At 45.0% G+C, this 10,523-nt stretch overlaps 1 long non-coding RNA gene across 2 annotated transcripts; it reads left to right on the forward strand.

Moving 5' to 3' along the window:
- Positions 1-2,062: 2,062 nt before the first annotated feature.
- LOC308656443 lies at positions 2,063-9,944 on the forward strand. Of its 2 annotated transcripts, XR_014023725.1 has the most exons (5): positions 2,063-2,240; positions 3,166-3,275; positions 3,385-4,254; positions 6,748-6,825; positions 8,983-9,944. It is a non-coding gene; the product is annotated as an uncharacterized lncRNA (long non-coding RNA). The 2 variants fall into 2 exon arrangements; XR_014023726.1 differs by lacking the exon at positions 6,748-6,825.
- The last annotated feature ends 579 nt before the right edge of the window (positions 9,945-10,523 follow it).

A 10,523-nucleotide genomic window follows, 5' to 3' on the forward strand; every position in this document is an offset into this window, starting at 1 on the left:
TCCTGCCTCAGCCTCCCAAGAGAAGAGGCCATTTGATCCCCAGCACCTGTCCCCTTACCTTCCACAGCTTCTCCGTCCCTCAAAGCACAGTCCAATCCCCTTGACCTGGCTCTCAGGACCCTTCATCTTCCTGGCCCTGGGCAGCTCTTCAACCTTATCTCACCTTCCAAGGGAACCCAGAGTCTAGCCACCCTGAAAGCCTGAGTTCCCAGACCACCACCATGCCAGCCTCTCTTCTGGGCTCCAGAGGTTTGCGCAGACTTTTCTCTCCTTGGAACATTGGCAGCCCTTATCTTCCAGGTCTCATCCCAACCATCACTTCCTACCTGCCAACACCAGGAGGTTGTCTCTGGGGCTCCTCAGAAGCACTTGCATGAGTAACTGCCTGCTCCTACTAAGGCTGAGCTCCTGTGGCAGGAACTGGAGTAAGCTGAGGGCTGTATTCTCACTGCCTACCAGAGGTCTGATTTGATTTTTTTTTCCCCAATGCTGTTGATAGAACCAGGTCCTTCCACCCACTAGGCAAGCACCCTACCACTGAGCTATATCCCAAGCCCCCAATTTATTTTTTATTGAATGCATCAGTACAAAAGGGTGAGCATTCTCCTGAGGTCAAGTCATTCCAGGAGTGTGAAACATGGGGCAGTTGTCGAGGGAGCAGTACCTGGCAGCACCAGGATTTGTAGGTCCGTAGATGATCTGAGTCAGAATCAACAGCATCAGAAGCCCGTGCTGCCCGGTGGCAGATGGGTGGGTGGGGCCGAGACTGTGCTGCAGAACAGGTTGCAGCTGCTCCCTCAACTTTTACTGCCCTGGCTCTGCGTGGGTTGCGGGGGCCCAGCTCCTGTCCCCGGGGCACCTTAAAGGAACTTCAGGACCTCTGACTCCAAGTTCAAAGATGGGAAAGCACAAGGTGTGTTTGGGGCGTGGGAAAGAGAACAGAGTGACTGGGGCAGTGTCTCCCAGAGCCAGAGAGACAAGAGGCAGAGGGGGTAGGGGACCCAGGCAACAGTTTATATATATATATATATTTTAATTATTGATGGACCTTTATTTTATTTGCTTATTTCTATGTGGTGCTGGGAATCAAACCCAATGCCTCCCTTGCGTGAGGCAAGCGCTCTACCACTGAGCTACAACTCCAGCCCCCAGGGAACAGTTTTATTCAAGGTAATGGGAGACCACTAGAGGTAAGATGGACTCTAACCACCATATAATTGTGTGCCAATTTAGGAAGAACACCATCGCTTTCATCGGATTCTCAAAAATGCTGTGACTATAAGCAGACTCGGTGCTAGAGCTTGGGAGCAGGTTTGGAGACTACTGGGCTGGCAACAGGGTGTGTGGTAGAATGGAGTTCCACTGGTGTTCCTGGTGGAAAACATGTTCCATGGCAAGAGAGTGTGTAAATATTTGAAATGTGACATTTGGGTGTTTAATGAGACTGCCTGTCTCTCTGTATATGAGTTCGAAATTTTCACTTTTAATTGAGGTAGACCCCAACTAAACATATGTCTGCAGGTTCCTAGGGAACTGGCTGTTAGCTGCGAGGTCTCCTGACTCCAGCAGGGACTTTTTTTTTTTTTTTTTTTTTTTTTTTTTGGTTGCTTAGCCCACAGTTGGCTTTGACTCAGCCTGGGCCTCCCCATCCAAGGTCCTGCTTCTCATCTCATTCCAGGTTTCGAGGGGCTGGGATGAGATTTATTCATTACACAAATATTTTCTTGAATGCTGACTGCATGCTAGGCATTGTGGTAGGTGGCCGGGAAAGCCTGCTCTTTGACCTCAAATAAATCACATGCAGCAGGGGACAGGCTTGGGGAGTTAGGCAATGACAGCGTGTGACTGAGGGAGCTAGCCCAGGTCACCTGTGTCAGCACTGGGGTGCAGCGGGGGCAAGGCAAGTCTCATCTTGTTTCTCTGCCTCAATGCCTCCCAGCCCTTATGACTTTGACTCTCCCCAGCTATGCAGATGAGTCTCATTTCAGGCCTCTGTTCAGAGTTTAAAAACAACCACTGTTAGCTTTGGGTGTTTTTTCCTTTCCCTTGCAGTTCAAGGAGATGGAGGGGAAAAGGCAGGAGTTAGCCCAAGGAGAAGCTCAAGGACTTCCCCAAGGGCAGTCCCAGAGGGTGACATGGGGCCGGCTGTCCTTCCCCTGCCTGTCTCTTCATGCTCTGCCCTAAAACCATGACTGCAGAAAGGATACTTGGTGTGTCAGTACTTGCCTGAACGGTTGGAAGTAAGTAGGGGGAACTGTGACATGGGTGAGAAACCAATAAACTGGAGGTGAAAAAAAGAGGAGAGATTTTAAGGAATCAGCTCATACGATTGTGTAGGCTGACAAATCCCAAATCTGCAGGGTAGGCTGACAAGCCAAGGCCCAGGGAAGTGTTCAATTAGTCTACTGGCAGCCCTTCCCCAAGAGAGAGGGAATTCTGCCAGGAGACTGACTTTGGATCCAGTTGAGCTGATTGGATGAGGCCCACCCACATTATGGAGGGCAAATTGCTTTACTCAAAGTCTACCGATTTACATCTTAATCCTGTCCAAAAAATGCCTTCCCAGACCTATCTAGAATAATATGTAACCAAATATCTACATACTGTGACCCAGCCAAGTGGACACATATAATTAACCATCACAGGCTTAACTCTAGTTCTCTAGTTCCCCATTATGGGGCAAGGCTGATGTAGGGAGGAGAGACAGAGACAGAGGTATGAAGGTCACACACAGGTACTTTACCCTAAGGAAGTTAACCTGCCTCACTTCTTTCCTTGTGCTTCTTGCTGAAATGGATTTAACAAAGCGTGTTATCGAAGTGTCCTCATTTGATCTGTGAGTCTTTCTCTTCCATGACCCCTGGGGTGAATTATCTGGCAGTTTACTTGGGGGTATAACTGCATAAGATGATTTGCTACACTTTAATGCCCAATGACCTGGCATTAGTTTTGCAATGGTGCCTTTCTGCATGCCGGGCCACTTCCTTCTTATCATCCACGGGCAGTGGCACCGAAGATCAAATCCCTCTACCCCTTCACTGAGCCCAGAGGTTTCCGGATTCTACTTAAAACAGCTTTCCATAAACATGTGTGTGGTGTGGGGACAGGAGGCCTGGAAGGAAGGAGGCAGTTAGCTCTGTTCTGCAGTCATTGTTTATTCGGCAGGACAGGAGCTGACAAGAACAGAAAGCAAGCAGAAGTCTGCAGGTCCATCTCCCTCCCGACCTTCTCCTGCAGGATCCAGGACCTCAGGCCATCATGCAGGTCACCACCAGGTTGGAAGGGAGTCTTTGTTCTCTTGATTATACAGGATGTGAACAGGAGTGGGCAATGGCACAGCTGGGCTCCTTACAAACAGGAACTCATTTGTTGTTGAATCCCCAGCACGTGTATCCTGCCTCGCCTGTTCCAGTTCTCTGGGAGTTTGCTGGGCTGCAGAGTAGTTGGAGAGAAAGCCTGCAGACTGGCCAGTGAGAGATTCATTCCTAGCTCCCCATGTTGGAAATCCAAATGCAGCCTTCCCTAGAAGCCCTATGATACAGGGTGCCTGTGGCCTTTTGGGTGGCAGTACCTCTCCAAAGGAGTTAAGTAGGCTTTTATCAATAGCTCTGGGGACATTACTAGCATATATAACATTATTTTCCTTTGAGAAATGCATTACTAATTTCACATAATCCACTTTCAGAACCCACTTATCTATAAATTGAGATCTGCCTATACACACCCTCCCCATTCCACATAGCGCCTAAATTCAAACAAGTCTACGTACTGGTGGGTAGATGGAGACGGGGTCAGATTCCACCTCTGTCCTGTCTCCCACCCGATATGCCTGCAGTGATTTGGCACTCCGTCCTGCACCTGTAGCTTAGATGCCATAGAGCCTCAGGCAGAAAATGTTCCTGGTTTTTCACACTCCTCCATGTACACTCTCAGCCCCCAGTAAGATGTGAATGCAAGAAATAGAGCAATTGCCTCGGCCTGTCTTAGGAGAGACACATTCGGCTTGCAACCTTTCCCTGGGATGTGGGAGGGGTCGGTTGCAGAGGGCTGGTAAAGGATGTGTACAGCTGTGACTCTTCACCCTCAGAAGGGGTGGCCAAGACATTTCTATCCTCTTCCTCCCTTCCTCTTTAGCTCTTCTGCCTGACAACCCTCCAGTCTTGCTGGTAGGGGAGGGGCTTCTGAATGAGGTCAACACAGCAGAGACTCAGTTTCCTGGAGACAAAGCATCTGAATGAACGGAACACGCTAAATGTGAGCTGCTGAGATTCCTATAGCACTGGCCTATGTAATCTGTTTTTCTTTTCATCTGTTATGTAAACATTTTAAGAGTAGCCTGGGAAACAAATTTTGGAGAATATTTTTCAGACTCACAAATTAGATCAGCAGTTTTCAAGTGGGGTTAGTTTTGGCCCCAAAGGGGACCTTTGGTAATGTTTGGAGACATTTTAGATTTGCATGACTGGGAAAAGAAGAAAACCAGAGATGCTGCTAAAAAATTCTTCAGTACAGAGGGTAGCCACTCCCTAAAAAGAATTATAGGGCCAGGTTGAAGAACCCTAAGTTAAATGGAATTCTCTAGTCTGTCACCATTATGGTATTATCTAGGAAAACAAACACCCAGTAACCATTAGCAAACCTCATATTTGCATAATTAAAATGTCGATGAGGGCAAAAACATTTCCTCTGAATCTTATTCTTTACCACAGGCTTACTCTACAGCTTTTAATATTATGATTTAAGAATTGTTAGCTTTTCTTTGAAGTGTGATTTCTAACTGTTATTTTTCACAAATAAATCAAGATTTATTACTCTAGGTAAGTAATTGTTGAGGGAACTACAAAATGTATTGAGATGAGATGGCTGGCTTGTTTATCAATTAGCTGCAGCAGACTGTACTTTCTGAAAATGACCGCATCCCACACGCTCTTCCTATAATGTGACTTTGGCCTTCGTTTCATCTAATTGAATCTGGGAGTGTTTATGGCCACGGTGCAAGTTACACTACGTGACCTCTAAGGCTAGGTCATAAGAGGAGTACAACTTGCTCTCGGTGCTCTTGGAACCTGGTCACCATACTGTGAGGAAGCACAAGCAGCCACACGTGTGGATGTTCTGGCCTACAGGCCCCATGGAGGTCCCAGTGGACAGCCAATATTAATCAACAGACATGTGAGTGAACAAGTCTTCAGGTAGCTTCTGCCCACTCCCATTGAGTCACCCATTGTCTTTGAGTCTTTCCAACAATACCTTGTGGAGAAGAGACAAGCTGTCCACACTATGCCTTTCCAAATTCCTGACCTGCAGAATCTACAAGTATAATAAAATTGTTGTTGTAAGTCACAAAGAGTAATTGTCATGTCGTGCAAGATAAACATGGAATAGTAATTCTCCCTCAAATATATTTAAAAGAATATATTCTGCAATAAAACTTCTAAAACACATATCATGGACTCTCAGGAAAGCTAGTAGGTGGTCAAAACTCAAATTCTAAATGTTTCAATGTCAAAGATCTGCCAAAATAGTCAATAAGTGGCAAACATACTATCACTGTCCTATCCTGTACCTAAGGTGGACATCACTAATTAATAGCAGAAGTCTTTCTTCAGGAGGAGGGATCCAACCTTAAAATCCTTCTCAGCAGCTGGGTATGGTGGCACACACCTATGATCCCAGCAACTCAGGAGGATGAGGTAGGAGGATCTTAAGTTCAAGTTCAGCCTGAGCAACTTAGTTTTAGAGCAACAAAGTTTTAGAGTAATTGTCATGTCTGAAAATAAAAAATAAAAAGGGCTAGGGGTGGGCTGGGGTTGTGACTCAGTGGCGGAGCACTTACCTACCATGTGTGAGGCACTGGGTTCCATTCACAGCACCACATATAAATAAAGAAAATAAAGGTCCATCAACAACTAAAAACGTTTAAAAAAAGGGGGGGGGCTGGGGATGTGTCTCAATGATAAAGCACCTGATTCAATCCCTAGTATGCCCCCCCACACACACCAAAAAAAAAAAAAAAAATCTTCTCAGCAAAGAACATCAACAGCCCAGTGACTGGGGCTGGCACGCAATTTGAAACCTCTTTGCCATCCCAGTATTCTCTGTGGGGGTTGTGGCTGGTTTTCACTGACTTATCCCCAGACTGAAGGATTTGACTATTGTTTAATCAGGTGCACACGACAGATATATGGCTTTGCAGTATGTTGTTTGCAAAAATTCTGTTATATTAGCTTAGTAGATGAATGTGGTGGTGGCATGTTTTTATCATGGTTTTTGAGAATTTGGCCATAAAACAATAGCAATCTGTTGATACTGAGAGCCACTTTTATTAAAAACAAATAAACCCAAATCCCTGGTAAATCAGAAAAAATGCTTATACCCTTTAAAAAAGGGGAAAAATCTAAAACAAAACAAAAAATGTTAATATGAGGAGATGGACCCCAGTGTCTAGCCAGTGATGGGAGATGGCCAACTTACAGGCTAGTTCTGAAGTGGGCTCCTTCCTGGTTTTAGCCTGATGAGGTGAGCGCGTGGGTAAGGGCCACAGGTACACATTTGATTTTGATGTTTGTTCAATGCACATTATTACAACAGGTCTTGTGAAGAGCACCAAGTGAATATGCCCTCTCTTTTTCAATTTTCTGTTTGTGAATTTGATGTCTTCACCCTACAACTGACAGCTAAATTTCTCTCTCTCACACACCTACCAGAGATTCTGGGAAGCCTAAAGTTGTTTATTTTTTTTTAAAGGAATGTAATAATGGTTATTTGAAGAAAATAACTAAGGTGATTGAATTCCTGGGCAGATAAGCAGACCACATGACTCAGGTACTTTTTAAGCCAAGATTTCAAAGATTCTGGTGACAACACAGTTACCTTACTCTTTCATGGTGGCTTTTTTAAAAAATATTTTTTATTAGTTATTGATGGACCTTTATTTACTTATTTGCTTATATGTGGTGCTGAGAATCAAACCCAGTGCCTCACATATGCTGGGTAAGTACTCTACCACCAAGCCACAACCCCAGGCTCATGGTGGCTTTTTGAACTTTGAGTCAAGTCACCTGCAGAAGCAGCTGGTGGTCAAAAGTATCTGTCTATATATTAATATACTAATGGAAAAGTTCCAGTGACTGAAATTCCCTAGTTGTCAATTTGAGAACATTTTAAAAATTGTAATTTAAGCCAAGGCAATGACCCTGGGAATGTTTTTGAAGTAAGTAAAAATTGTTCTGGGAACCTCTCTGCCTGACTTCCTACGCCCCTTCCCATGTCAAACACCCCACACCCTCCCTCTTCTCGTTCCCCAGTGAGCAAACTAACAGACCATAAACCCTGTGTCTTTATGTCCAGATGCTGAAGCTCTTCTCTCTCCCTGTTTCTTTTAGGGTTATCACTCTCTGTCCTACGCTTCTAGAAAACTATGTGACTCCTTGGGTAATCCGATAAACTGATTCAAAGATGAGTGATTCTTGTAATTTCTTTCCTCCTAAGAGCTAACGTCCCATAGGAGGAAAAATGAGAACCATATAGATTAAAATGGATTTAAATATTTCGTTTTCCTAGAAGACTGCATAACAACTAAACATTGTAAACAAGGTAAAACGTCTCCAGACATTACATTTTCACAGCTCGGTGAGATACATATTTCTTGTGTCCATTTTTCTGATGTGGAAATGGAAACGTAGGCGTGTCAAAAGACTGCTCAAGGCCCCAGGATTCAGACCCACATCAACTTGACAGCCTGCTGCGCCTCCCCGCTCCTGTTTTCTATCTTGGTTTTGACAGATTTAATAAGATGATCCTTCCTGGGCAGCTCTAAGGAGCAAGGGCATTTTGCCACCCTGGTTCCTTATGGCCAACATTAAAAACAGAACACATGTTGATGACTGTGGCTATTCTGGAACACTTAGCAAATGACTTACTTTGGAAAGCGGAGGGTTTACTCATTTAAACGCTAATTTTTAAACTATGCATGAAAATTTTTCTTAAGTGTATTATGTAATGCCTTGTCTTCTTAAGCTGGATATTCTAAGCATCATTTAGCCCTTAGCCTTTCCTTATATACTCAAGGTTCACCAGCATGAGCATTAGCTACAGTTAACGAGGCTGTAAGACAGCAATGCCCCAGAGGACCGTTGAAGTACATGGGGCTGTTTTTAACCTACATTTTAAGTGGTCCCAGACTACCATGCTATTTGAGTTCTTGTGTCTGCTTTTCATAGATTTTCTGCCATGCTGTCAACCTCTTGGTTATTGACTCTCGATGCTATTAGTATCTGTCTCTATTAGTCCTTCTCTGTCCTCTTGATTTTGCTATTTATAAAGCATGATGGACATGAAACCCAGATATTTAGGCATATTTTGACTGAAGAAGGAGTCAATTGAATGGCTGGGGGGATTTTTTTTTTTTTTTTTGAGTAGAGAACATGAATTTTAGTGAATAGAATTTATAACATCTATTTTAACTTTCCAATTCTCTGGGACAATGAAGAGAGAGCTAGTGAAGATACTAGACAACACATCCATTGGTGCCCTCCTGCTCATAGCCTCTGCTTCTTGGGTGGCCGTGTTTTACCCTATTTAGCCACCATCCCCCGCATCACACACACCACTTTCGAATGGATGAAGGCAGCACCTGACCCAAGGCCAGACAGGCCACAGGTTGGCCAATGTCCGCGGTGCAAAGATGAGCTGTGCTTAGCCAATCCTGACCCTGGGGAATCCCAATTAGAAAACAAGGCAAGGTGGCGGGAGTGGTATTTGAAACAGAATATTTGAAGTAGAATTGTGTCCCTCGAGGCCACGAGGGATCATAGGGATGGGGGGGGGGGGGGAGTGTTGAAGCCACAGAATCGGGAAGAAAGCCAGTTGGAAGAAAGAGAAGGAAACAAATGCATGGAGAGAGGCAGAGACAGAGAGATGAGAGAATGGTGAGATTCTGGCCATCTGTATCTTTATTCTGAACACTTTTTTTTTTTTTAGGCATCTTGAATGTGTCTCTGTGACTCCCGCACAGAAGAAGCCAACTGTAAAAATTAATTTGAGAACTTGAGCTGTTAGTGTAACTTCCTAAATTATATCTGGACCCTCTGCAAGACCAGAAAAATAACAGAACCGGCCATGAAAGACACTTAAAGTCAGAATTAATACAAAAGACAAGTGTTTACGAGGAAAAAAACAATAACTCATGTTATGCCAAAATGTCGGACCAGCATCCTATTATTATATCTGGAATAATAAATCCATCAACACAGAGGCAGAGATTAAGAATCTCCAAGATGAAAATGTAAAAACAATCAGAAGAAAGCCCTCGAGTCCTCCTTGGGTTCTTTTTCAATTAAGCAATTACAACTTGCATACAACACCTGAGTACCTGTGTGTGGGCCTGTGTGGGTGTGTGGATGTGTGTACATGCAAGTGTGTGGCCGCCTACCAGGGGAGCCGAGGTCCTGCTGCAGCCTGCGTAGTAAAGAGGCACAGCCAGACAGGTGCTCCCCTGGGAGCTCCACTGGGAAGAAAACAGACTAGAGGAAGACAGCTACAGAAATGAGCCCAACAAGAGGCCAAGACTCACTTTCTACCCATGGTTGATGTCCCTGGAGAATGTGGTGCACTCGATGTGGTGCCATGGGGACCCTCACGACATGGTTCTCACACCATTACCAAGATGTCCTTGGGTCAGAAACTGGTGGACAAACATCTTCCCTCTGCAGCACAACTTACTAAAAATCTCTTGCCTCCCGGGGTCTCTCAGTGATTGTCCTGACCTCCCTGACGAGGTTGGGGAAAGGAAGGAGGGCAATACTTCCAAGGGAGCGTTGCTAGAACAGAGAGGCAGAGGCCAGGCTGAAAGGAAGCCACATTGTCACTGGCAGTGGGAGAGAATGGATCAAATCAGAAGGGGCCTGCAAGATGATAAACAAACATGAGAAGCAAAGCCGATGCCTAGGGGGCTGAGGATGTGGCTTGCCTGGCATGCGTGCGGCCCGGGTTCAATCCTCAGCACCACATACCAACAAAGATGTTGTGTCCGCCGAGAACTAAAAATAAATAAATAAATAAATACTAAAAAATTCTCTCTCTCTCTCTCTCTCTCTCTCTCTCACACACACACACACACACACTCTTTAAAAAAAAAAAAAGAAAAAAACCGATGCCTAGGAGAGGTAAGAACGACACTCCAGAATGTTAGGCATCCAGGGCTGAATCAATCAACTGAGTACTTGGAACATAGCTGCGCTCATCTGCAGGCGCTGAGGCCAGGGTGGGCTGAAACCCGGAAGGCCCAGACACCATCTTCTCTGCTGAGGATAGGTGGTGTTTTAGTCAGCATTTTCATTGCTGTGAGTAAAAGGACCCAATCAGAACAACTGTAAAGGAGGAAAGGTTTATTTAGGGGCTTATGGTTTCAGAGTTCTTAGACCATAGAAAGTCAGCTCCATTCCTCAGGGCTCGAGGTGAGGCAGAACATCATGGCGGAAGAGTGAGGCGGAGGGAAACAGCTCACTTGACCATCAGAAAGC

The sequence above is a fragment of the Spermophilus citellus genome, assembly GCF_964194105.1.
Source record: "Spermophilus citellus genome assembly, chromosome: 9".
Lineage (NCBI taxonomy): Eukaryota > Metazoa > Chordata > Mammalia > Rodentia > Sciuridae > Spermophilus > Spermophilus citellus.